Source organism: Mus caroli, chromosome 9 (assembly GCF_900094665.2).
Source record: "Mus caroli chromosome 9, CAROLI_EIJ_v1.1, whole genome shotgun sequence".
Taxonomy (NCBI): Eukaryota; Metazoa; Chordata; class Mammalia; order Rodentia; family Muridae; genus Mus; species Mus caroli.
Window position 1 is genome coordinate 33,159,938 of NC_034578.1, and position 23,583 is coordinate 33,183,520.

Genomic DNA, 23,583 nt, shown 5'->3' on the forward strand with positions numbered 1-23,583 from the left:
GATGGTTGTGAGCCACCATGTGGTTGCTGGGATTTGAACTCTGGACCTTCGGAAGAGCAGTCGGGTGCTCTTACCCACTGAGCCATCTCACCAGCCCCGAAAGAGTTCTTTTGCCTACTATTAACCCATATAACAGAGGTTAGATGGCAGCCAAAACAGCCTTAAACTGGCTGTTCGAGCATTCTAGCTCTGGGTAGACCCAACATCGCTAGGTCTTTGTAGAAAGTAAAATGAATACCACAGCATTTCTCCAATGCCCTTCAGGCTCATGGTCTTATGATTTCTATCAAGAAATGTTGTTGAAAAGTATCTCCTCCCATATATTCTGTCTTCATTTCTGGGTCTTTATTGATGTCTTCTTTGTTTGTTTTCATTTCTGAGGCAGCATCTCGTATAGTATAGGCTGGCTTTGAACTGACTATGTAGCTGACAGTGGTCTTGAACCTTTGGTCCTCTTGCCTCCCATGCCCAAGTGGTAAGATTATGGTGATCATCCCCTTAATCAGCTAGCCTGAATTCTTTTGTGCTGTCATTCCATTATCCATCCACCTATCTATTTATCTATCCTTACTTCTAATAAGCATTTATTGAATACTGTTTTTGTGCTAGGTTATCAAAAAGGCTAAGATACGTACATTGTTCTTAAAGAAAACAGTGTGGTAACCTTAGGGGACACAGGTATAAAAAATAATGATATTGTATATTTAATTTGGGGTGTCTGTAGAGGTTAGGAAGCTAAACAGGGCTTGTTGGACAGGAAGTGAAAGAAACCTTAATGAGCGATGGTAGAAATTGAAAGTAGAGGAGGAGAAAATAGCTAAGCTTACAATTTTTTAATGGGGATTGGTATTAAGAGGGAGGGGAGAGTGGGGTAGGTTAAGTAAAGTTAAGAATGCATGGATAAATGTTATTCAAACCCCTCTGTGTACACTAGTCAAAAAACACAATTGGAAAAGGGAGCTTAAACATAGATACCATACTCCCCCTGGACAACCCCAGGGGAATAAAAATAAAATAAATAAACAGTTCTACGTAGGTGTGAGATAGCTCTCTATGAGTTATTGATCAAGGAGGCCCCACAGCCCTAAAATAGCACAGGCCATTGTCATTACTGTGGTTGCTCACCAGAACCAGGTAGTAAAATTCTACTATTGAAGACAAAACACACTTGGTTGAAAGACCGAGAAACCAAGCTGGAACTAACCTGAAACTTTCCAGCTAGCTAGACTTCATAATGTAGGAAGATGCTACATTATCCGCTTCTAGGGAATAAAAATAGTCAGGAGAGACACCCAGCAGTGAACGGAAAGCTACAATAGAAATCTCCCCAGCAAGGTATGTCCACTGGTGTGATGCTGTCATGAATGCTCCGAGGTAACCAACTGCTTGCTGGTTGGATTTGAGGCCTGATCCACAGGAAAGAATTATGCCTCTAGGTGTAAACGTGATCAAAAGCCAATGGCTTGGAAGGTTATAGGCCTTGGCATGGCAGGGGGTGACGATCTACTATAGCTATCTTACTAAAAAGACAACTTGTCAAACTGCCTTCTAAATATTGACTTTTATATTCACAGATTAGTGCTGCTCTCAGCCTTGGCCAGACACTAGCAGTGGGCAGCAGTTAATGCAGTGACCCTTAAATAGTTCAATTGCTAAGAATAAGTGATACGGAGCACTCGGTCCTAAACAGGACGTCTATATGACCCCATCTGTCCCCAAGACTCAGGATGTGTAGGAGAGGGCAGGAAGAATGGCAGATGGAAAGGTGTGCTGAGAAGGCTGTCTTCTGAAGAGGACATTGTCATTTCACTCATGAACTCACTGCAGTCTGGTTACTCACGCAAGATCAAGCCAACGAGATCAGTTAACATTCTGGCAGGCAGCAGTAATTGGACTCAGTGGGTTAAAAGAAGAAAAAAGCGAAGACATAAAGAAACATATTGTTAGGTGTCTGGGGGAAAGTAAGGGGGCTAAGATATGATAACGTTGCATTGTATACATGTATGGAATTGCCAAAGAAGAAAAGATATTCTGAAAATAGTAATGTACAAAGTGGTACGAACTTTATCATGAGTAGTGTAATGCACTATAGCAGAGATTAGTGTAACATGAGCTGGGTACACAAGAAGGATACTAGTGGGGGAAAAAGCCCCTCACCACCCAGTTCCCCGTCCTATGACCTGGAGGTCTTAAATCCTTTCCCTTAGTAGATTTTCCCAATACAGCTATGAAGAAAGAGGAGTATGTGAAATATGGGATCAGAGGGCAGGGAAGCCCATGGTCAGCCTTAGAAAGAGCCCCGGGCCCCTCCATTAGACACCCCAGGGTCTCTAAGGTCCAGAGTCTGCATTTCCAAACTGCTCCCGTTGCCCCCGCCCCCATCGCAGCGGCAACACTCCGCAAGTCATTTATTCCTCCATAACATTTGCTCGGAGGAACGTTACTGCTGAATTATAGCCGGGCCCATTATCTCACAATAACTGTCTGGGAAATGTTAATGTTAATGCATGGATCATGCAGAATGCCACATTAGGGGTTTTATGGTGGACATAACATTTTTATGAACTTTTTCTCGGGTAGCACCAGCCTTTGATGGAAAGAAAGAGAAAAAAAGAAAGTATGAAGCAGAAAAGAAAGACCAGCCCAGGAAAAGCAGTTCTGGGAACCGAGGTTGCACTGGACCACTTGAAGGCTGCCTGTCTTGGAAGGGCTGACCCCTAGGGGCAAATCTGCTCTGGCGGGGCTGGGGTAAGGGTGTGCATGTGCGAATAGCTTTAGAGTTAGGTATTTGTGAGCAGGGAGCAAGCAGCCAAATTGGCAACTGGTGGGAGACAGGGTCTGCTGGGCAGACCCATAAAACCTCGCAGCCTTTCAGCCACCTGCCGCTGGCTGGGCATTTGGTGCCAATGAGGCCGAGGGGGTAGGGAGGGGTGCAGGTGGAGGAGCTCAGCTCTGTGGAGTGGCTGCCACACCTCTTGACTAAATGGAGGGGCCTCTGGCAGAGCTGGTTCAGGGTCTCACCTTGGGGAATGACAGCTAATGGCTTAAAGAGATTTTAATTTCTGCCATTAAAAAAAGAAAAGGAAAAACACAATCTTGAGAATGGCAGTATTTTACACCTGGCTTTTAAAAGGACCAATAAAGACCATGTTTAGCATTTTATACCCTTTCTCAAAACTAACGATCTTTGGTTCTCATCTCACACATATTTTAGGTGAGCTTGTATCTCCTTCCTCCAGCATGTTCTTTCAGGAAGGCTGGATTTACAGCTCTGTTCTTTACCTGCCCTGGGCTCCAATTTAAGTCTCATAATCACAGTGTTTCGATCAGCTTGCCTCTTTCCCCCACCCCTGCCGTCACTCTCAGCATTGTTAGTGCCATTTGTCTTCCAAGCCAGAGTGTTGCTGTCTGCTTCCAGACCCTGCATGACACCTGCTTACCGTCCGAGCACAGTAGGGATGGGCTAGGGGTGGGTAGCAGTGCTATTCTGCACCTCCTCCCCAGAGGGCCCAGCGGGCGCTCCATGAGTGGGCACTGTCAGATCATGATGGCTTCTGAGCTGGGGCACGTGGAAGGTATGAAGAGCCTGTGTTCTCTGAGAGGCAAAGAGTGCAGAGTTGGCAGGGCCTGGCTTTTTCTGAGAACACTCCTATGGGCACGCTGGAAAACCTAAGCAAACACCTCATTTGTGTAGGCATTCTAGCCATCGTCAAAGCAAGATGAGGGTAGCCAGAAGCTTAGGATCCAGACTCTCCCAATTACTAGCTTAGAAAACCTGACCATGTTTTTTTTTTTAAGCTGAATTATCACATCATTGAATATAAATTAAATACGGCCAGGTACCGTTGATTTATTCTCTATGCAAAAATCCAAAATCAAAAGTGCTCTAAAATCTGAACCATTTTGGAGGATGCATATGATACTAGGATTGGAAAACCCCATACCTGGCATGTCACAGGTTGTAGTAGAAATGCTTGCACACTATAGATGCTATATGACATTACATCCAGGGTATGTGCATAAGGTGCACATGAAACATGAAGGAATTTCATGTCTAAGGGGAGCTAGGCCCAGCTGTAAAATACTTGCCAAACAAGCATGAGGACCTGATTTGGATCCCCGGCACCCTCTTAAAAAGTTAAGTGTCCATCTCTGCAGCCCCAGCCCTGGGAAGGTGGAGACAGCAAATGTCCTAGAGCTCACTGAGCAGCCAGCCTTGCCAAATCCGTGAGCTCAAGGGTGAGTGTGAGACCCTTTCTCAAAAAGTAAGGAAGAAAGCGATAGAGACACCTGACATGGACTTCTGCCCATGTACATCTATACAGGTACACACACACACACACACTCACACACACACCAGTACATACAAATGTATGCAGCACTCAGGGAATCATGTTTATATTTGAGCTTCAGCTCTACCTCTTTGCACATGCAAATACTAGAATTAAAAAAATAACAAATAAAGTGAACTAAAATCTGGAAACATTTTGGTTTAAAGCTTTCAGATCCTTAACTCCGTCTCAAGGCTAACATGCTCCCCAACACTCTCACCAGTTTACATACTATGTTGACTAAGTGATGCCCCACCCACACTGGGATGGCCGCTCCATGGGGAACAAAGACCTTGAGTTTCTTTCACAGATTGATTGCTAATACCCAAATCAGTATACAGTACAGGGCATTTATATATGGAGGATGAATGAGCATCTCTGTTCCCCAGTGCTCACCCTAAACAACTCCCAAGTACTTGCCCTGGAACTTTCTGGGGAAGAATACCATAGAAATAGGTTTATGGGACTTTTCAGGTTTTTTCACATAGTGTTGGGAAGTATATGGAGTTTACTCCAACCCCCATTTCCTTTCTTCCAGTATGAAATCCTGATATACCTGGGCCAGGCAACAGGCTTTAGAGCCCATCTTTCCAAAAACCCCCTCCTGTGTCTCCTAAGCTGCTCCCCTCCTTCCTGGGCTGCCACGTGCTAGCTCCTGGGGACCCCCTGCCATATGTTCCATTCCGGCTCTAAACTGCATGTTAATTGTTCTGAATGAACAGCTCCAGCTGGAAAAGCAGGCAGGCCGATTACAGACCTTAAGATAACACCCAGCTTCCTGTAAGCCAGGGGCTTTCCAGCGAAGGAGACTGGAAAATCTTCAAGGCCAGAACTGAGCGAGACAGACCCCTGGGACACAGTCTGGTGTCTAGGGCATCGTCTTTTCTTGGTCTCTACCCAAGTAGACCTATTTTAAGGCCACCACGCCTGAAGCTCTCATCTCACTAAAGAGGGCTGTTCTAGATTTTTTGCAACATCCTGTATTTTCAAAGAAGCCCCTTGGGATTCGATTCACCTGTACTGTGTCCTGGTCACTTTTTAGTTATATGAATCACCTGCATCTATGTGAGGGAAGGGGAGAACCGGAATGATAGGGAGACAGTCTTGCAGTGGGATGAGAAAATAAGCACCTATTTGCTTTGCCAACATACAATAAACAGAATGTCTTTCCTACAAACAATATATTTTTCAGTAATATGAGGGTTGTATTTTCATCATATATATATATGTATATATATATATATGTGTGTGTGTGTGTGTATGTATATATATGTATATATGTATAGATATACATGCATATATATACACACACAGAAACAGGGTCTCTCGATGTAGTCCTGGCTCTCTTGGAACTTCCTATGTGAGCTAGGCTTACCTCGAATGCACAGAGATCTGCCTGCCTCTACCTCCTGAATGCTGAGACTAAAGTGTGGGTGGGGCATCACTTAGTCAACATATTATGTTGACTAAGTGATGCCCCACCCACACTGGGATGGCCGCTCCATGGGGAACAAAGACCTTGAGTTTCTTTCACAGATTGATTGCTAATACCCAAATCAGTATACAGTACAGGGCATTTATATATGGAGGATGAATGAGCATCTCTGTTCCCCAGTGCTCACCCNAAACAACTCCCAAGTACTTGCCCTGGAACTTTCTGGGGAAGAATACCATAGAAATAGGTTTATGGGACTTTTCAGGTTTTTTCACATAGTGTTGGGAAGTATAGGCCTGTGCTACCATGCTTGGCCATCTTTTTATTTATTTATATAATTTTTGTTATTATTATTATAGGAGGCCAGTGACTGCTATATTTGTGGAGTCAATGTTCTCTTTCTAACTTTATGAGGGTTCCAGGGATTGAACTCAGATCCTCAGGCCTGTACATCAAGCCTGTTTTCTGTTTCTCTGAGACATGATCTCTAACCAGGCTGATCCCCCTGCTTCAGCCTCCCAAGTGCAGCAGCCTAGGTAGTATCTTTTCTGTATTATTTTCTGAGTACCTGCCAATTCCCTCTCCAGTTCAGTGATGTGGACATAACTTTGTCCTCCATTCCTGCCAACATTTCCCACAAAGAGGAGAAACACTGTAGAGGCAATTTTGATAAAAAGGGAGGATCCACGTGACGGTGTCATGAGGCTAGGCCATGTGGAATTGGGAGGATTCTGAAGGCCATGATTTGTGATAAAAGAAGTTGAGGCAGGGCCTTAGGAGCTCACCACCCACATACTTCCCAAGCAGTTCAGGCTTCACATAGGGAAGGATGGACCCCTCCAGTTGTATCCTTTTCTATCTAGACATCTGCCTAGGGCTGTGGCAGGGAGATCTGGAGCAGAGGTCAGGAGTTCTGAGTCTGACCCACAGTGCCAACTTTGCCATTAATTAGTAGTATAAACCCAGGCATACCACACAGCCTATTTACCCATTGTAAAAACAAGGGCTGTGCAAAACTTGTTCTACAGCACCCTCAGGATGACTAGAGAGGCCTAAGAAACATAAACATGGTAAGGCTCTGGAGACAGAAAAGCAGAGTAAGCCATATATACATATATATGTATATATAGATATAGATATATAGATATAGATATATGCAGGGAATAAAAGGTGTGTGCCACCACTGCCTGGCCACAGTAAACTTAATAGTGAGGAATTCAAGTTGCATTTATTTCCAAGGATTAGGGTACCTCTTAACCAGCTGGGCTTACGGGTCTGGAAGTTGGCGCAACTGTGTGTTTCTCACCTGGTTCTCTTTAGGTAAAGCTGCTGGGGAAATGGCTGGCTCTTTTTTGACCAGCTGATCTGAAACAAGGTCCCTTCTTTATCTCTGGAGGTGGGAGTCAGGAAGGAATGATAGAAGTAGAATGCTTAATGTGTATGTGTTAGGGTACGGGGTCAGACTTCAGTTGTACTCAGGGACTCTACAAGGTTTTCAAACTCAGCTATCCCCTGTGTTTTCTGTCTTCCCAGGAGGGCATGGAAGAGGGAATTCAGAACTGCCCTTGACATAGTGTTTAGCCAGAGAAGCCTGGCAGCAGGGCCAGTGTGGAGACAGGAGATTGATACAGTGGACCTGGAGACAGTGACACTCCCTTGGTCTGCCTCAATCCCCTTGACTTTGTTCCCCACTGGAATATGGAATGGTCAACTTAGTTGACCATTAGTTAGGTCCAACTTAGTTCCCTAATCCAGGCTCCCCCTTGCCAAGCAAGATAGTGGAAAACAAGCCAGAGGTTGAATTCTTCCCTGAAGTCCTGCAAGCTCAGTTAAGGTAAGAGATAGTCTTACTGCGGGTGGCAAGGAAATACCAGTGGTCAGAAGATACCACAGGTGAACCCCTCACCTCTGTGGATCTTAGAGAGTACTGCCAGTGGCTCTCTGATCAGACATTGCCTTGGTTACATAGCAGATGGCGAGGGGTAGGGATAGCTCATGGGCAGAAGTGACCTTCCAGGTCTGGAGACCAAATATGGCCTTTCTGGTTATGACATCTTCACTGTGCTTTCCTTGACTGAAACACTTTTGTTCTCCTCCCTGCCAGTATAATGTCTACTTCAAGGTCCAGCTCTGATGTCACCTTCTCTGTGAGTACTCCCTGGATGTCCTCCAGGCAGCACAGCTACCCCTCTCCCCCCACCAGCTCTGGATTCTCCTGGCAGGCAAAAGAGCTGTCTAAGTTGCCAAGATTGCTCTCAGCTTGCCATCAGCTTCCAAGCTCCTTGTACATGCACACAGTGGGTGCTTAGTAAATGTTGACTCAGAGGGCAGCACATCCCTTCTTGGCTTCAAGAAATCAATACCCAGCAAATGAGAGCTGGAGAGATGGCTGGGCCTCCTGAAAGTTATCCTGGGCAATCACTATCTTCCCCAACAGCCTCTCACTGTCTGCCTTGTGCCCAAACCCTGAGTCCACTAAACCCAAACTGTTTTCTTATCAATGATGAGACAATAGATGATCTTTTGACATTTCCAAGGCTGGTTGGAAGAGGGAAAGATAATATGTAATAAATTCATATATTTCTGTGTGTTTCTTGGCTCTGGCAGCTAAAATTTCCATCTCTTTATGCAGGAGTCCTGGGGAGCTGAAATCCTTGATAATGCCAAACAATTCAACACTTTACACTCTCTTTACTTTGTCTGCACCACAGAAAAATATCGACTCGATGCTGCCAGCTGAGGGAAGTGAGATGCCATATTCTTTCTGCATGTAGAAATCTATTCCCTTTGGAGGGTGAGAGTTTAGGATCCTAAGCTTGATCGGGCCAAGCAAGGCAAAGGGCAGTCTGGTACTCCTTGGCCCCAAGGGCTGTAGGACCTTGTACACCTGGACTATCTTTCTGTCCTTCTGCATGTGCTGCTGCTCTGTCCTTGCACAGACATCTTCTAGCAGCAGCAGCAGCAGCAGCAGCAGCAGCAGCAGCAGCAGATCAGAACCTCTGATGAGAGGTGCAAATATCACTTCCTGAGCTTAGCGCCAGCCAGGGCCCTGGAGGTTACAAAGCTGCCGCCTTCCAGCTCAGACTTTCAGCTTGGGGCAACACATTTCAGCCTGGGGAATGTATCACGAGCACCTTTGTTGCTAGAAGAGGAGGCTGGGGACAGAGGCCAAGACTTGCCCAGAGCCACACTGCAATCACGCTAGCGCGTACAGCCCCTTCTGCCAACACGTAGCCCGGAAATTTGCCTATTTGTCTAATCACCTTTGAGTCTTGAACAAATATTAAATGCCTGTGATATGCCAGGCATTGTGTTAGGACCCAGGCAGCTTTCTGAGAGTCCAGGGAGCTCAGCTTTCAGGTATCCTTAGAGACAAAGTACAGAGCTCATGCTTGGATGGAGGGAAGTTCTACTGGGGCAAACAATGTCTGGCTTCCGCAGGCATTTTCAAATCCTTCTCCCCTCCTCTGTAGCCATTTCCCTCTCCAGTTTATACTCACACACACTCACCTGCATTTCAGGCACCCAGAAACACACTAAACATCTGGAAGTTCTGTTTAGTAATCTGTCTTCCTTCTTCTTTTATAATAGTTAAGAGTGTGAGTTTAGGCTTAAATATTGGCTCTAATGCTAGTTGGAAGAACTGTGGTTAGTCTATCTGTGCCTCTGTGGTGTCATCTATAAAATGGGGGTGTTAAGAATGTTATATAATATTAAATAGAATAATACTGTTCAGCATGGTGCCAAGTACATGGTATTAAAAAATTCTAGCTGCTGGGTCAGAGAGATGGTTTATCAGGTAAAGGACAAAAGTGGAGGAAGGAGAAAACTGAGTTCCACAAGTTGTCCTCCGACTTCCACATGAACATTCAACACTACCCACCCTGCGCCAATGGATAAGTGTGATAATGCTTTAAAAAGTACTAGCTAGGCCGGGCGTGGTGGCGCACGCCTTTAATCCCAGCACTCGGGAGGCAGAGGCAGGCGGATTTCTGAGTTCGAGGCCAGCCTGGTCTACAAAGTGAGTTCCAGGACAGCCAGGACTATACAGAGAAACCCTGTCTCAAAGAAACCAAAACAAAAAAAAAGTACTAGCTAGTAGGCAAAAATTCTACTACTAAGCCAAACCCACAACTTATTATTATTCTAATGGACAGTGTCTGGAGGAGGTTTGGACAAAGAACAGTCTCCTCTCTTATGCTGGTCCAGCTTTGCCCCCTCCAAAGATAGCATTCTGTACTCGTGATGTGAGCCACTCACCTTGGTCTCTTTTCTGTCCCTATCCCCTCCACCCACATCCACAATGCAGAGCAGTGGCTCCACAGTGCAGAACCAGCTGCCAGTTGTCATCCTGTGCCTCCCTGGAGAGAGAGAGAGAGAGCAAGGCAGGGAGGAGAGGACAGTAGCCTTGACTTAGATCATTGGTGCAGAGCTTTGTGGGGTGTCAGCCTTTTGTATAGAGGAAAGTCATCTGTTTCCTGGGCCCACAGCCAGCTCATCTCCAGCACAGGGCTATGAGAAGCTTCAGAAACCAGAAGAGAGAATGAAAAAGACCTTCTGGGTTTGTGTTACAGCTTTTAGGGAGTCCCTCGCTGTCTTCAGAACTAGAACATGAGCCCAGGAAAAAGAGGGACCATGCAGGAAGATCCTCTGACTCCAAGTAGGGTAATTATGAGTTAGGACAGTAACTCCAGCTTTCAACCAGTGGCATTTGTAAAATCCTATGTCATCAATTGCTCACGACAGCCCTTTGAGACCAACATGACCAGTGTTGTTAACAGCATTTAACTGATAAGTAGTTTGAGGCCCAGAGATGTTGCTGTTGCACAGAATGCTCAAGGTCCTGAGCGGGTAAGGGTAGCAAGAATGTAAGCTTCCTTATCCTGATTCCTAGTCACACCCACTTTTGTACTACCAGCGGTTCTCCCAAGGCCCTTGGTCATCTCTGTTTCGCAGGGAGGGAGCTGAGTGGCTCATCCAAATTCTACATTATGTCAAAGAAGGTAGGAAAACAAACCAAAATCAACCAACCAACCAACCAATGACAAACAAACAAAAGCCTATGACGTCTGGGTAAGCTGAGAGTGTGACCCGAAACATATTGGTGTCAGTTTCTTTGCACTCTGATATGATGGCCAATAATGGCCAGACTTGGTCTGAGAAATGGACGGAAAAGGACTACCTAAGACCTTGAGAATGTGTCAAAGGTCAAGACCTGTAATCTAAGACCAAACTTTGGGGCTTCTAACTGCCCTGAAGCTCAGCTTTCATTCATTTATTTGGGCAGATTCATTCATTCTAATAACAAATCTCTGCTCTCGTGTATTCATCCAACATTACTCTTTCATTCTAATTATTCATTTGATATGTGATGTGTGCTGTTCTTCCCACTGCTCAGAACAAAGGACCTGGGACCCAGGCTCCCACCTTGCAAGAACTGAGGGTGCTGGGAAAGAAACAATGGTACTTTTACCAAATCCAGAGTCAAGTCAGCCCTGCCCAGCAGTGCTCAGCTCCATGTAAGCTTGAGCCTCCTACGCAGTGAAATCCTGCGCTGAAGACTGCGCTCACTCAGGCCTGCAGGGTGGGCAGCTCTCCCACACCCTCAGTTCCTGAGATGCACGTGCAGCTTCCAGCCCAGGAGACAAGCTAGCCTACAGGCTTGTCTCTCAGTGGGATGCCTGCTTACTTCTCTAGATGTCTGTAGTTCAGCATCTGTATCTGCCTGTCTTTCCAGCACCAAGGTGCTTCTCCATCTGTTTCCTTAACACAACCTTCAGAGGGGTACCCAGTAACCACTTAGTCTAGTCTCTTTTGACTCACCTCAAGTGCCTTCACAACACCTGCTCATCCCCCGAAGCTTCCAAAACCTTCTCTTTTCTAGCACAGTTCCATCCAACACTCATGTCTCTCATATCTATGTGACAGGTCCTGTGATGTCACAATTTGGAAGTCCTGTGATGTCACATAGCAGCAGTCCTATCATAACTTATACTAGCCCTAAGAACTAAGGTAACTAAGGCTTCTTACTGTGTGTCAGAAGGTGACAGTGAGCAGCAGGTCTATGGGGAGGATAGCATGGGGTTCAAGGACAGGAACAAGCTTCACCCAGATGGAGGATATGACTGAGCTGAGCCTCAACCAATAAAAAATGGGGTTGGATAAAAGGAGAGTGCTCTAGACAGAGGGAAAAAGCATTTTGGAAAGGTAGAAAATGGCACCACACACCAGGAAATAGTGAATTTGACTTGATGATGAAGGATGGCCCTGAATAAGGCTGCCAAGGCTGGAAGGGTCCCATATTCCAGGCTCAAGTCTTTATCTGGCAGGAAAAACTTGGTTTTTAATATTTAGTGTTAGTTCCTAAAGATTTACCTCAGAGTTACCTTCAGTCCAAGGAGCCTTCTCAGACTCAGTTCTAGAGCAGCTCTGGGGGTGGGACTCAGGGCCCTGGGAATGGTAAGCAAGCACTCCACCTTTGACTCTACATCCCTAGACCCTTTTTGGTACTGACTGACACCTCCTGCCCCTGTTACAGTGCCCCTCACTTGACTTTAAATTTTCACCTAACTGGCTGATGCCACCACTGGATGGAGATGAAGACTCGTTCTCTCCAGAAAGAGTCTGCCATTGAATGAGTGAGCTCAAACTGAAGCCAATTTGCTCACTTCCTGATATCTACATCCATCTAAACTGTTTAAATAAAGATTGACCTATCTCTCTCTCTCTGTCTTTTCCCGCATATATACAACAGGAAGCACAGCACAGTCAGCTTGACACTTTGCTGGTTTGTACTCGCAGATTCAATTATGGATGGATTGAACTAGTAATTTGTTGCCGACCTATATGTATCAGGTGGACAGAGCTACAACCTAATGGTTGTTAGTTTGTGTCTGCATTGAACACACACACACACACACACACACACACACACACACACACACACACACACAGTTTTTCTTGTCCTTAGTCTCTAAACAACTCCACAGATAACTACTTACAGAGCATTTATATCGTATTAGGTTTGGTAAGGAAACTGGAAATGATTTAGGATACACTGGGGGATGTGTGTAGTTTATATGCAAATGCTGATGCATTTTTCTTAAGAGCCTTGAGCATCTGTTGACTTTGGTACCCGAGGGAAGTCCTGGAATTCATCTCCCATGGACAGTAGTGGACAACTGTGCACCAGGATTGCTGAGAAGGGTAACAATGCAGGTGAACAGATTAGGGCACTACTTAGCACGTAATAAACACCCCATGCCGATTTCCCTTTTCTTTCATTTACCTCGTGCTTATTAATCACTTACTAATTGTCAGGCACTGTTCTATGCACCACGTTCAAAACAGCCCATTAAAGGAACTCCTTGACTTCATAAGACAGACTTCAAACTGGGAGAATGGCACTCTGGACTAGTTCTGTTCTCTCTCGTGGCCAAGTGTAACTCGTGTACAATAAATCCTCTTGCTGTCAGAGAGAGAGAGAGAGAGAGAGAGAGAGAGAGAGAGAGAGAGAGAAGCTCAAACTGGGGAGACAGGCCATAAACAGGCAAATGCAAAGGCAGGAGAGGAGCCACGAAGGCAGGTTAAAGTGTTAAGAATGGGGGAGGGGGTTCCCTTCTGTATAAATGCAGTCATGGAAGCTGCTTGGTTAAATGACATTTAAACAGAGACCCGAGAGACCTATGCGTGTTCCCAGAGGAAGTGTGTCTTAGGCAAGAGTTATGTGGGGTTAGGGGAGTGGGCGCACAGCATGGAGGCCGGTGCAGTTGGAGCAGAGAAGAGGCTGTGGACCAGACCGGATCTGGATCATCCAAGGGCCAGTGAGCTGTGGGGGAGGCTTTGAATGTTTACTCTGCAGGAAATCCTCTTGAGGGCTTTTTTAGCAGCAGAGTGATATGACCTGACTGACTGTCATTTAAATGGAGATTCTGGCAGCTGGGTAAAGCACAAACAGAAAAGAATGGGAAAAGTGGGGTGAGAGGTTGGGAGGCTACTGTAATCCAGGCAGGGGACAGCAGGAACTTGGGCTATCAGGGGAACAAGAGAGTGGGGTGTGTCATGTCTGATAAGCTTTCTGAAGACTTGGTTGAAGGGGGGTGGGGGGTGGGGGGAAGAAAAGTAGTTGAGATAATCCCAATGGATGTGTTGTACTTCTGACTGTAACCTCAGTCCCTTCTCAGGCCTGAGTGACTGGCAGCCTTGATTTGCCCTTTACTGAATGGTGAGCGCTGCCTTCCTTGTGCTGCCTGGTATGGGGGTGGAGAGAACAAAAGAACATTCTCTGAGAGCTTTTAAACATATCAGACAGGGAGAGCCGCACATATAATGAGGGAAGTGTACAGAATATCCCATCTATGAGGGAATAACCCGGCAGAACCCAATTGCCAACACAGGACAGACAAGACAGGGCTGGGCTGGGGTGTGGCAGCAGCTGAACACGTGCCCAGCATTTGCAAGGAGGCTCTGAGTTCAATGTTGAGCATTGAACAAAAGACAAAGAAGGGACCAACCTTCAGGAAGGGGCAATCTATGGCTCAAGCTCAGACAGATCTTTGAAGGTCACCTTCTTGACAAATTCAGTGAAGTGACTTTGTCTCATACTTTATGGTCACTTCTTTATTGTCACTGCTGATACTAGGATCTGCCTTCTTTCCCGTGATTCCCTCTCTAAGTTTCCTTGCAAGCCTTCTTTCCCACTATGTCCTCCAGCACACTATGCCCTGCCCTCAAACTACCATGTTACCCAAAGGACACTCCTGACTCCTTACTACACTCTTTTTTCATGAGAGATGTGTACAAGCAGACACATATACACATGTGTGCACACAGGTACACCTTTGCATGTGGTACACATATGCACATATATGCATACAAATATACTTGTGCATGTAGTACACATATGCACTTGTGTGCACACAGATACACTTCTGCATGTACATATGTACATATATGCACACAAATATACCTATGCATGTGGTACACATATGCACATATGTGAACACAAGTATACCTCTGCACGTGACACACATATACACGTTTGGACAGGGTATACCTCTGCATATGGTACACATATGTGCATACAAGTACACTTCTGCATGTGGTACACACATGCACACATGTGCACACAGGTACACCTCTGCATGTAGTATGCATATGCACATACTCAACACTTTCAACTGCTCTAACGCACATCCTGATCCTTATGAACACTTGACTCTCACACCTGTGTCTTCAGGACTTACTCTCCCAAGGACTTCCATCTCAAGTCAACATATTCTTTGCATCATGATTATGTCAACACTGGCTCTAAGTCCTAGAGTTAACTGTAGCACATAATTTAGATCTCATGGGTAAATATTGGCAAGTGATGGCCCTAATATTGCTTTGCTGTCTTGTCAATCTTCCTGATTGATCTGAATATACTATTTCACTCTCTGCTCAAAAACTGAAGACTCTGACTGAGTCCTCACTTCTAGTGAGGCAGAACTCTGGTTCCTCAGCCAGGTCTTTCTTTCTCCCCCTAACCCTGTCTCATTCCTCACTCTTAGAAGACCCCAACTTTCTACTCAAGACAAATGGAGTAGGGAGCTAGCAGTTTCTGGGTGCAGCTGGATGTGTCTGTCCTTTCTCATGTAATCCCCATGACAGCCTTGCAATGTAGATCTAGAACTATTCACTTTGGACAGAGTGGACAGTCTGGAAGAGATAGACTTCTTGATTAAAATGATGTCCAACAAATTGAAGGGCTGGTGGGCAGTCCCTTCTCCTAGCGTACCCACAGCCTTTGCGTTATCTTCCCACTGACAAGAGCTGGGTTGTGGTCTTCAACCCCAATATCTTTTCTTGGTATGCCCCCCCCCGTACCCTGTTCCAGACCCCTCCTCCTTACAGCCTTTATGTCCCGGCCCCTAGGTCTTCCACATAGTCCAACTTCCCCTGGCATCTCCATTCAGCCCTGGCTTCTTCCACTCCATGTTTGAGCTATCTCCTTGAGCTCCTTAACTTGCCTTTGAGTCTTGCTGTTGTGATCTGTAATCTCGATGAGAATAGGAGCCTCTGTTCTGATGCCTTAGGACTCAAGGTTGACTAATGGACAGATGGACCCGAAGGAGATAATCCATAAGTACTCTGGGTGATGAAAATCTGGTAACAACTAGTTCCTCACCAGGAATATTCAAAACAACTTCAAATGGAAATCATTTGTATTTGTGTTTTCTGTTTCCTCTAGTTAGCATGGAAATCCTTGTCTGAAATTACAAATTAAGTAGGATAGGGAGGACAGGGAGCTTTGTGATGTAAGAAAAATATTATTATAGCATTAGTGGCGGGGAACTAAGGAGCCCAGCTGAAGAGGCAGCTTCCTTCCTCACATGCAGTTTTCCACTGCTGAGAATGTTCTGGCACAGTCCTTTATTTTCTTTTTTTCTTTTCTTTTCTTTTTCTTTTTTTTTTTTAAAGCTCCTTTAATCAGTTTTGGGGAAACAAGAGTAAAGGTAATATCCTTAGCCATCTTGAGGACATTCTAGTTAGAAATAAAAGGGAGATGAGAAAGGTAGCTACCCACAGAGGGGAGAGGAGAGGGGGTGGTAATGGGGGGGGGGCGGGAAGAATGCTTCATATATGATCTTGCAATGATGGATTTTTTTCCTAGAGTTTAGAAAGACAAGATTTACAAAAGACAAACAGGGATTCTTGGGGGGGGGGGCGTTTTGAACAGTAACAAAATGAAACCCAGAGGGAACAAGAACCAAGGCACAAGACCTAGGCTCCTGTCCAGGAAAACAAGAAACTAGATAGTTGGGAAGGAAGAAACTCAGGAAACTCAACATTTGGCTGAGCACACTAGAGACAGAAGAGCTCCTCTCTACTCCAAACTCCTGAGAAACACCAAGAGAACCCAGAGGGAGGAAGAGGGCTGACAAATGCCACTCAGCTGCCCGCTTGTGACACGCTAACAGAGAAATAAAGAAAAGATTATTTATTGAGTCGCCAATGAAAAGCATATGGTAGAAAACTTAAACAGTAGAAAATTATTTGTGTATATATTACATATGGAAAAATATGCATGCAAATGTATGTATCTGAACTATATGCATATTTCCTCTGCTTCTGGCTCTGAGTCCTCTGTCCTTCCGTTTCATCCCCAGAGGCAGTCACTGTTATAATGTGTGTCTGCCTTCCAAAGATATTGAATGCATATACAAATGTGGGATTGTGTTTGTTTGTATGAGTGTGTGTGTGTGTGTGTGTGTTGTGTAAGTACCTGGGTACTGTTCCTCAAGCACTAGCCACCCTGCCCCCCCCCCATCTTTGGGCAGGGTTTCTTACTAACCTGGTGTTACTCACCAGCAAGCCCCAGGAATATGCGTATCTCTGTCTCCCTAGCGCTGGGGAGAGACCATGTTTAGCTTTTGTTGTAGGTTCTGTGGGTAAAAAGGCAGGCACTTTACCAGCCAAGCTACACTTCAAGTCAACATAAACACCAGCGGCAAAGCCTGCAACTTACTTTGTCCTTGTGTGATCAGCTGTTAACAGGCTTAGGTGGTCCAGTAAGTGTATTCACATATCCACTCCATCTATCCCCAAACCCAAAACTCAAACAACAAAAAGCCAAATGACACCCACACTCCTACTTTGTGTGTTAAGGTTTATCCTGTACCCCCTCCTTTCCAGTATTCTTCGGGGGCTGATAAATGTCACAACTTGTGGGGAGTGCTAGTAACAGAGCCCAGGGCTTCATGCAAGCAAAATCAAGCTCTGCCATTGAGCCATACCGCTAGCCCAGTGTTCCCACTGTTGAATAGATACATTTCTGGTCTTTCAGGGTAATCCCTTCTCAGGCAAAAGGCACTGTAGACTGGGAAGAGAAACCACAGCCTGCTTCTAATAGCAAAGAGAAGCTGCCAGAAAGCTGTCTTCCCATGTGTGCTAAATGCGCCTGTCCTAACTGGGCTTGCTATGGGCCCAGCCTTGAAGGGGGAGCCAAGGATTGAGTCCCATTAGTGCAGGACACCCCAAGTGCATCCAGAATCCACGTTGCTTTCACAAAGTCTGTGACCCTAACATGGAATCAGCCCCGTCACCAGACCTGGCTTCTGAACACTGCACCCAAGGAAGGGGTCCCGTGGGGGGAGGGGGACCGGCTCATTTCTCCCTGCTGTCTCTGCTACCTCCAAAGAGCCTGTCATTAAGGCTTTGTCCCTGGCTCTCTGATTTACATGTACAAATAATCGCCGTCAGGGGCGTGAGCCCCAGAGAGCAATAATAGATTCTGGTAGTAGCAGATGCAGGAAATAAAAACAAAAAAATGAAACACACCAGCCTGGCAGAACTGAATGCCTAGAAGAGTCCTGGAGGGAGCAAGGCCTGCTGGGTATGTGGGCCCGAGAGAAGACAGCAGTAAAGTATTGACTGCTGGGTCTCTTGTAAAAGCCAGTGGAGGGTTTTAAAATTTTCAGTAACAGTACGGCCATACCATCCTGAATGTGTCTGATCTCAGAAACTTAGCAGTGTCAGACCTGGTTAGTGCTTGGATAGGAGACCTTCTGTGAATGCCAGCTTCTGTAGACTTGCTGGGCAAGGTCGTAAACCTTTAATCCCAGTACTTGGGAGGCAGAGGTAAGCAGCTCTCTGAGTTCAAGGCCAGCCTGGTCTACAGAGTCAGTTCTAGGGGTAGCTACCATTACACAGAGAACCTCTGTCTCAAAATAAACAAACATAATGAAAAAACAAAAAACAAAAGGAAACAAAAAAAGAAATTGTGAAAACATACATATAAGGCAAATATGCATTTTAACCACTTTTAAAAGCATGCTGTCCACTGCTATAGTTACATCTACACTGAGTTACACACAAACATACAAACGTCACCACTATCTGGTCTTAATTTTCTTCTGCCACCCCAGCAGAAACTCTATGCCTTTCAAAGAAATAACAATCCGTTCTCACCTGCTCCAGCCCTTGGCAACTCTTATTTACTTCCTAATTGATGACTTAGTTCATAATGGAGAATCATATAGTAGTATTTTGTCATTTTTTGTGTTTTTTTTAACATAATGTTTCTAAGGTTCACCTGTGTTGTAGCATGTGCCAGAATGTCATTCCTTTTTTGTGGCAGAATAATATTCCATTGGGTGGTTATAGAAATCCAACAGAGGATGAACACTTGGTTATTTTTAGATTTGATCAATCAATAAGAAAATATGGCCATAAATCAGAGTGTACAAATACATGCTTATTTCTTATTAATCTTTGGAGTTCACATCTGGGAGAGGTATGGTTGGCTCAAATGGTAATTCTCTGTTCATTTTTATGTGGATCCAATGTGTCCAGTAGTGGCTACCTTAGGATTTATGAAAATGGATCAGTCTTTGCTCAATAGGCAGAGAGCCTGGCACAGTACTTTTTAGAGGCCACATAGTGTGTTTGCCTGCTCTGCAATGGGTACAACAAGCATCGAGGGCCTCTGGAGAAATAACCTCCTACCTCCAAATCCTTCCTGATGTGTTCAGGCATATGTAGGAGAGGGTTCACTGTAAACTACACCTCAGGAGTCAGCTAGCCTTCAGGTCTACGCATTACTTCTGATGGGTGGCGCTTGATCTAAGTCTCTTGACCTGCTGTTTGTCTATCCTGCCAGAGCAGGGCTTGGCAATCCAAGAAGTAGGTAGGGCACCCTTGGTTCTGACCTCTACAATCACCAGGGAACTGGTATTAGGGCCTTATCCAGTATGCCTAGTGACTTCTGCCAAGCACACCCTTCTCCTGTCAAGGCTCCTGTAGTTAACTCCTACATACTCTCAGATGTCATCTCTCTGTATTGTTTCTTGGTGGAGCTGGGTGGCCACCTCTGGCTCCCATAGTGCTTCAAAAATTCATCCTGGAGGCTGTTATTGCCAGTTTACTGTTTTCAGGTTACTGACCTATTTTCCTACCACATTAGCAACATAATGAGAGTAGAGAATGAACATCTTATCTCTGCATCCCTAGCCCTAGAACAAGGCCCGTACATTGAATGAATAGATGAATGAGAATAAAGAATGAATGAACCACATTGCTTAATGAATGTCTATTGAATGAATGGGTACACGTATGAATGGAGTCCCATGGACTGAAATGTGCCTGGTACATAGACTTGGCCTTTAGCCAAGCTCTCCTTCATTCATCCATTCATTTATTCAGTACAATCACTTCTATGTGTCAGTGTCTGTCAGGTGGTGGGGTCAGATGCCAATAAGATCCAGGTTCTGTTCTCTATCTATATCTATCAAAGAGTAGATATAGATAGAAACAAACAAGAAGTACACCCCAAATGACTCGGCTGCCCCAGAAGCACACAGGGACTTGCATCACATCAAAAGACCAAGTAGGGCTTCTGTGCTCCACCAGTTGCTGGGCACAGCTGGTTGCGGAAGGAGTGGCCAATTAGCATGCTGTACACACCTGTCGGTGGCTGCGCAGAGGATTTAGGGGTGATAGAATTAACAATCAGGAGGATTTTTGGAGCTCCCAGAACCCAGCCCAGCTCACATCAGAGACCTGTTCTCCTTTAGGGATTCATTCGCTCTGCACAGCTGGTTAATTTTTCATCAAGAGGTGGGGGTGGGGATGGAAGAGTGCTCTGATCCTAGTCTTTCATGCTGGAGATGGGGAGAGAAACACAACAACCTATCCACTTTATTATTTTTTTTTTAGATGAAATAGGAGTAGGTTGTGGTTGCCAGGCAAGACCCAGCCCTCACAAGGCTTGCTCTGCTGCTGGCTGATTAACGGTTATTGGGCAAAGGATAAAGCATCCAGAAGGCAGAGGCCTCCGGTGAAGGTGCTTACACATTTAATGAGCACCGGGTGACACGCGAGTGGTGAGCAGGAATTGTTTTAGGGGAGTGATTTAAGGTTCTCATCTTCTGCCTCACCCTTATTCCCTCTTCCACTCAGATCTGGCTAAACCCAGTCCCACACTCTGGCTCTGGGTGGCAGATACTTGCTCTTTTGTGAACATGCCCTTCTTCCCCAGGGACTCCAGTCAGAGCACCGGGGGACACCTGTTACTGTTCAACTCTGACCCAGAACTTGGGAGTTCAAGGCTGACAATGTAGTCTGTTTGTTCATTCAAAAAATGGGAAAGAAGAAAATAATTTGATTCTAAAGTATCAATGTGTCTTCACGTCTGTGGTCTCACTTGATGCAACTCAAGAGCACCTTATTGAATGCCTTCTAAATGCCTCACATGGAAGGGGACCCCAGAATGTAGCAGAATACATATTATCATTCCTATGTGGGAGAAGAGGTCTTAGGTAACAACACTGCATCCTCCTGGATGACCAGGGCACCATCCCTATGCACGGTGTCTGTGAAGGATGCTCTCTCCTTCTTTCCTCAGGACCACTCCAGTAGGAATCTCCCATAGGACAAAGGAGAGGGTTCACCTGCTCTGCAGGGTCCAGGATAGCTGGGGGTTCAGCCAGTAGGGCTGAGGACTTCTCAACTCTCTGTGCCTGAGATAGCTGAGGGAGATGGATCCAAATCAGCAAAAAGGTCCGAGGCACTGTGTGCTTAGAGTTGGGCTGTGTTGCCACAAGTTGTGTGCATGATATCATCTGCTCTCAGGGAGAAAGCAGTTTTGTCAGTGAGATGAGACCTGCCGGGGAGGATGTAATAGATGGTGTACTCTGAACAGCAGGCAGTGAAGCTTATGAACCTCCTGGGGATACGGCTAAGATGTAGACTCAGACTCGGGTCTGGACTGAGTGGAGGGAGGCATTTCTCACAATCTCCTAGTTTACGCTGATGTCATCAGTCCTCAGACCACACTTTCAATAGTGAAGCCCCATCCTGAGAACTCAGAGTGGTAAGACAACACCTACCTAGAGGTGGTGTGTGCTCAGAAAGAGCTGGGGACATCAAGTATCAAGTAACAGTATGCAGAGCAGAAGAGAAAAGGCCATGGGGCTTTTCACAGGCATCCTGTGGGGCTGACAAGTCATGGGACACTAAGAGGGGGACATCACAGCACGTATGAACAGACTCAAGGCTGTGAGCAAGAGACAGTCTACAGCCCTGACCATGTGACCTTGGAGGAGCCACTTCCTCAATCCAGAAGTGTTTACAAGGAATCCAGTGATTCTCAACCTGGGCAGTATATGAGAACATCTGGGAAACTTTTAAAATAACAAGCGCCTGGCCCTCTTTCCAAGGGTTTTTTACGTAGTGGTCTGGATAGGGCTCAGGCCTAGGTAGCTTTAAAAAGCTCATGTGTAGCCTGGGCCCAGAACCATCCTGCTAGACAACAGACCTCCGAGGTCCTACTTAACTTCCTCATCTTTCCACACAGACAGTGAAGGCCAGGAGTCCTGGCTTCTGCTCCTGGGTATGTGGCCTGGAGTAAACCCCAAGATCAGAGAACCCTAAGAAAGGCTTCTCCACTGTGCCAGAAGTCTGAGCAGCGCTGTAGAGGAGGCCAGGTGGAGGGGGCCTCCCTGCCCATCTGGTTCCCATTAATCTCAAGGCATGTTTCACATCCCAGGCAGGTACTTGGAGCTGGGAACAGCCCCCTGGGTGGCCCTCAGCCGGGCCCTTTCAAGCCAAGTCCTGCTGACAAGCTACAGGGCTCTGTGAGGCCCTCCTGGCTTCCAGTCACCATCCTGTCTTCTCTTGGGGATAAAATCCCCTAACAAATAAGAAACCAAAGGAGGCAGGCACAGAAGCCTGGCCTCCCTTTCATTAGCAGTCTGTCACAGAGCGTGAAGGACTCCGATAAATTCTGCAGCTCAGCAGCTGCTGAGGAGACCCGGGAGGAAGAAGATTCATTTGCTCCCTCAGAAGACCGAGTCTTCAGGAATTTCCAATTCCTTTCCTCCCCCACCTACTCAGCCAGGAATTAGCCCAAAGCCACGCGTTGTCCAAGGTCGGCCTGAAGATATCCAGACTTGGGATGTGTTGGGGGGAGGTAGGGGGCTGGAAGGAGCCACTGGCTGACTGAAGAAGACAGGCATGGGAGAAGGGTCAAGTCCTGGAAACCCTTCCTTCCCAGCAGATATGGGGCAGAGGAGTCAGACTGTTTCCACAAGGATCCCAGAGCATTTGACTGCAAAGTGTGTCCTTCCCCAGGGCAGGAGCCACAGCAGTTTTATGCAGCTAACTGGTGTGAGTTGCCCCACTGGGCTCAAGGTTTCCAGGTCCGGTTGGTGGTGTTGAGGGAGCATAGGTAGGTATCTTGTATGGAAACTGCCTTGACCCTGCCCGTTCCAAAGCCTTGCTATGTTCCCTTTATCCACAATCTGCTCTGTAAAGAAAATGTGGTACTGTGGTTGGGTCTGGGCTCCAGAGTGTCATCACTCACTAAGCCATGTGACTTTGACTAAGCTAATGAACCTTTGTGCTCCCATCTATAAAATGGGAGTAATAAAATGTGTACCTCATAAAATTATTGCCATATCGAGAGAGAGAGAGAGAGAGAGAGAGAGAGAGAGAATGAGAGAGCCACAGCCAGGAGAACCTCCTGTCCTGGGCTGGCAAGCTCCCAGGCAGCAGGAAACTCAGAAGTGTTTGCTCCAGAGTCCACACAGCCTGAGTTCCAGGATGAACGCAGTGGTGTCCTCCCTCTTGGGAAGGGACAAGGAGAACTCATCCTGTGCTCTGTGTGCACACAGGATGTGCTGTCCGCAAACGTTCTCATCAAGGCATCTCCAGGAGGCTCTGGTCAAATGACAACACCAGCCTCTAGAACATGAGGGTGTTCCCATGGCTACAGATGTCCCTAAAGTCAGAACCCAAGGCCAGATGCTCAAGGAACTTTGTGAAAGGGAGGAAGGT

The 23,583-nt window shown here is 46.1% G+C and overlaps 1 protein-coding gene across 6 annotated transcripts in view; it reads right to left on the reverse strand.

Moving 5' to 3' along the window:
* The window catches only part of Pknox2 (PBX/knotted 1 homeobox 2), a 259,037-nt gene that overhangs the window by 117,715 nt on the left and 117,739 nt on the right, over window positions 1–23,583 (reverse strand). The window contains exon 1 of one of the 6 annotated variants that reach the window (XM_021173028.2): window positions 11,590–11,640. The exons of the other annotated variants lie outside the window; for them this stretch is intronic. The gene's annotated coding sequence lies outside the window, so the exon portion shown is untranslated. Of the gene's footprint in view, window positions 1–11,589; window positions 11,641–23,583 lie in introns of those variants that run through there. 6 annotated transcript variants of the gene reach the window in all.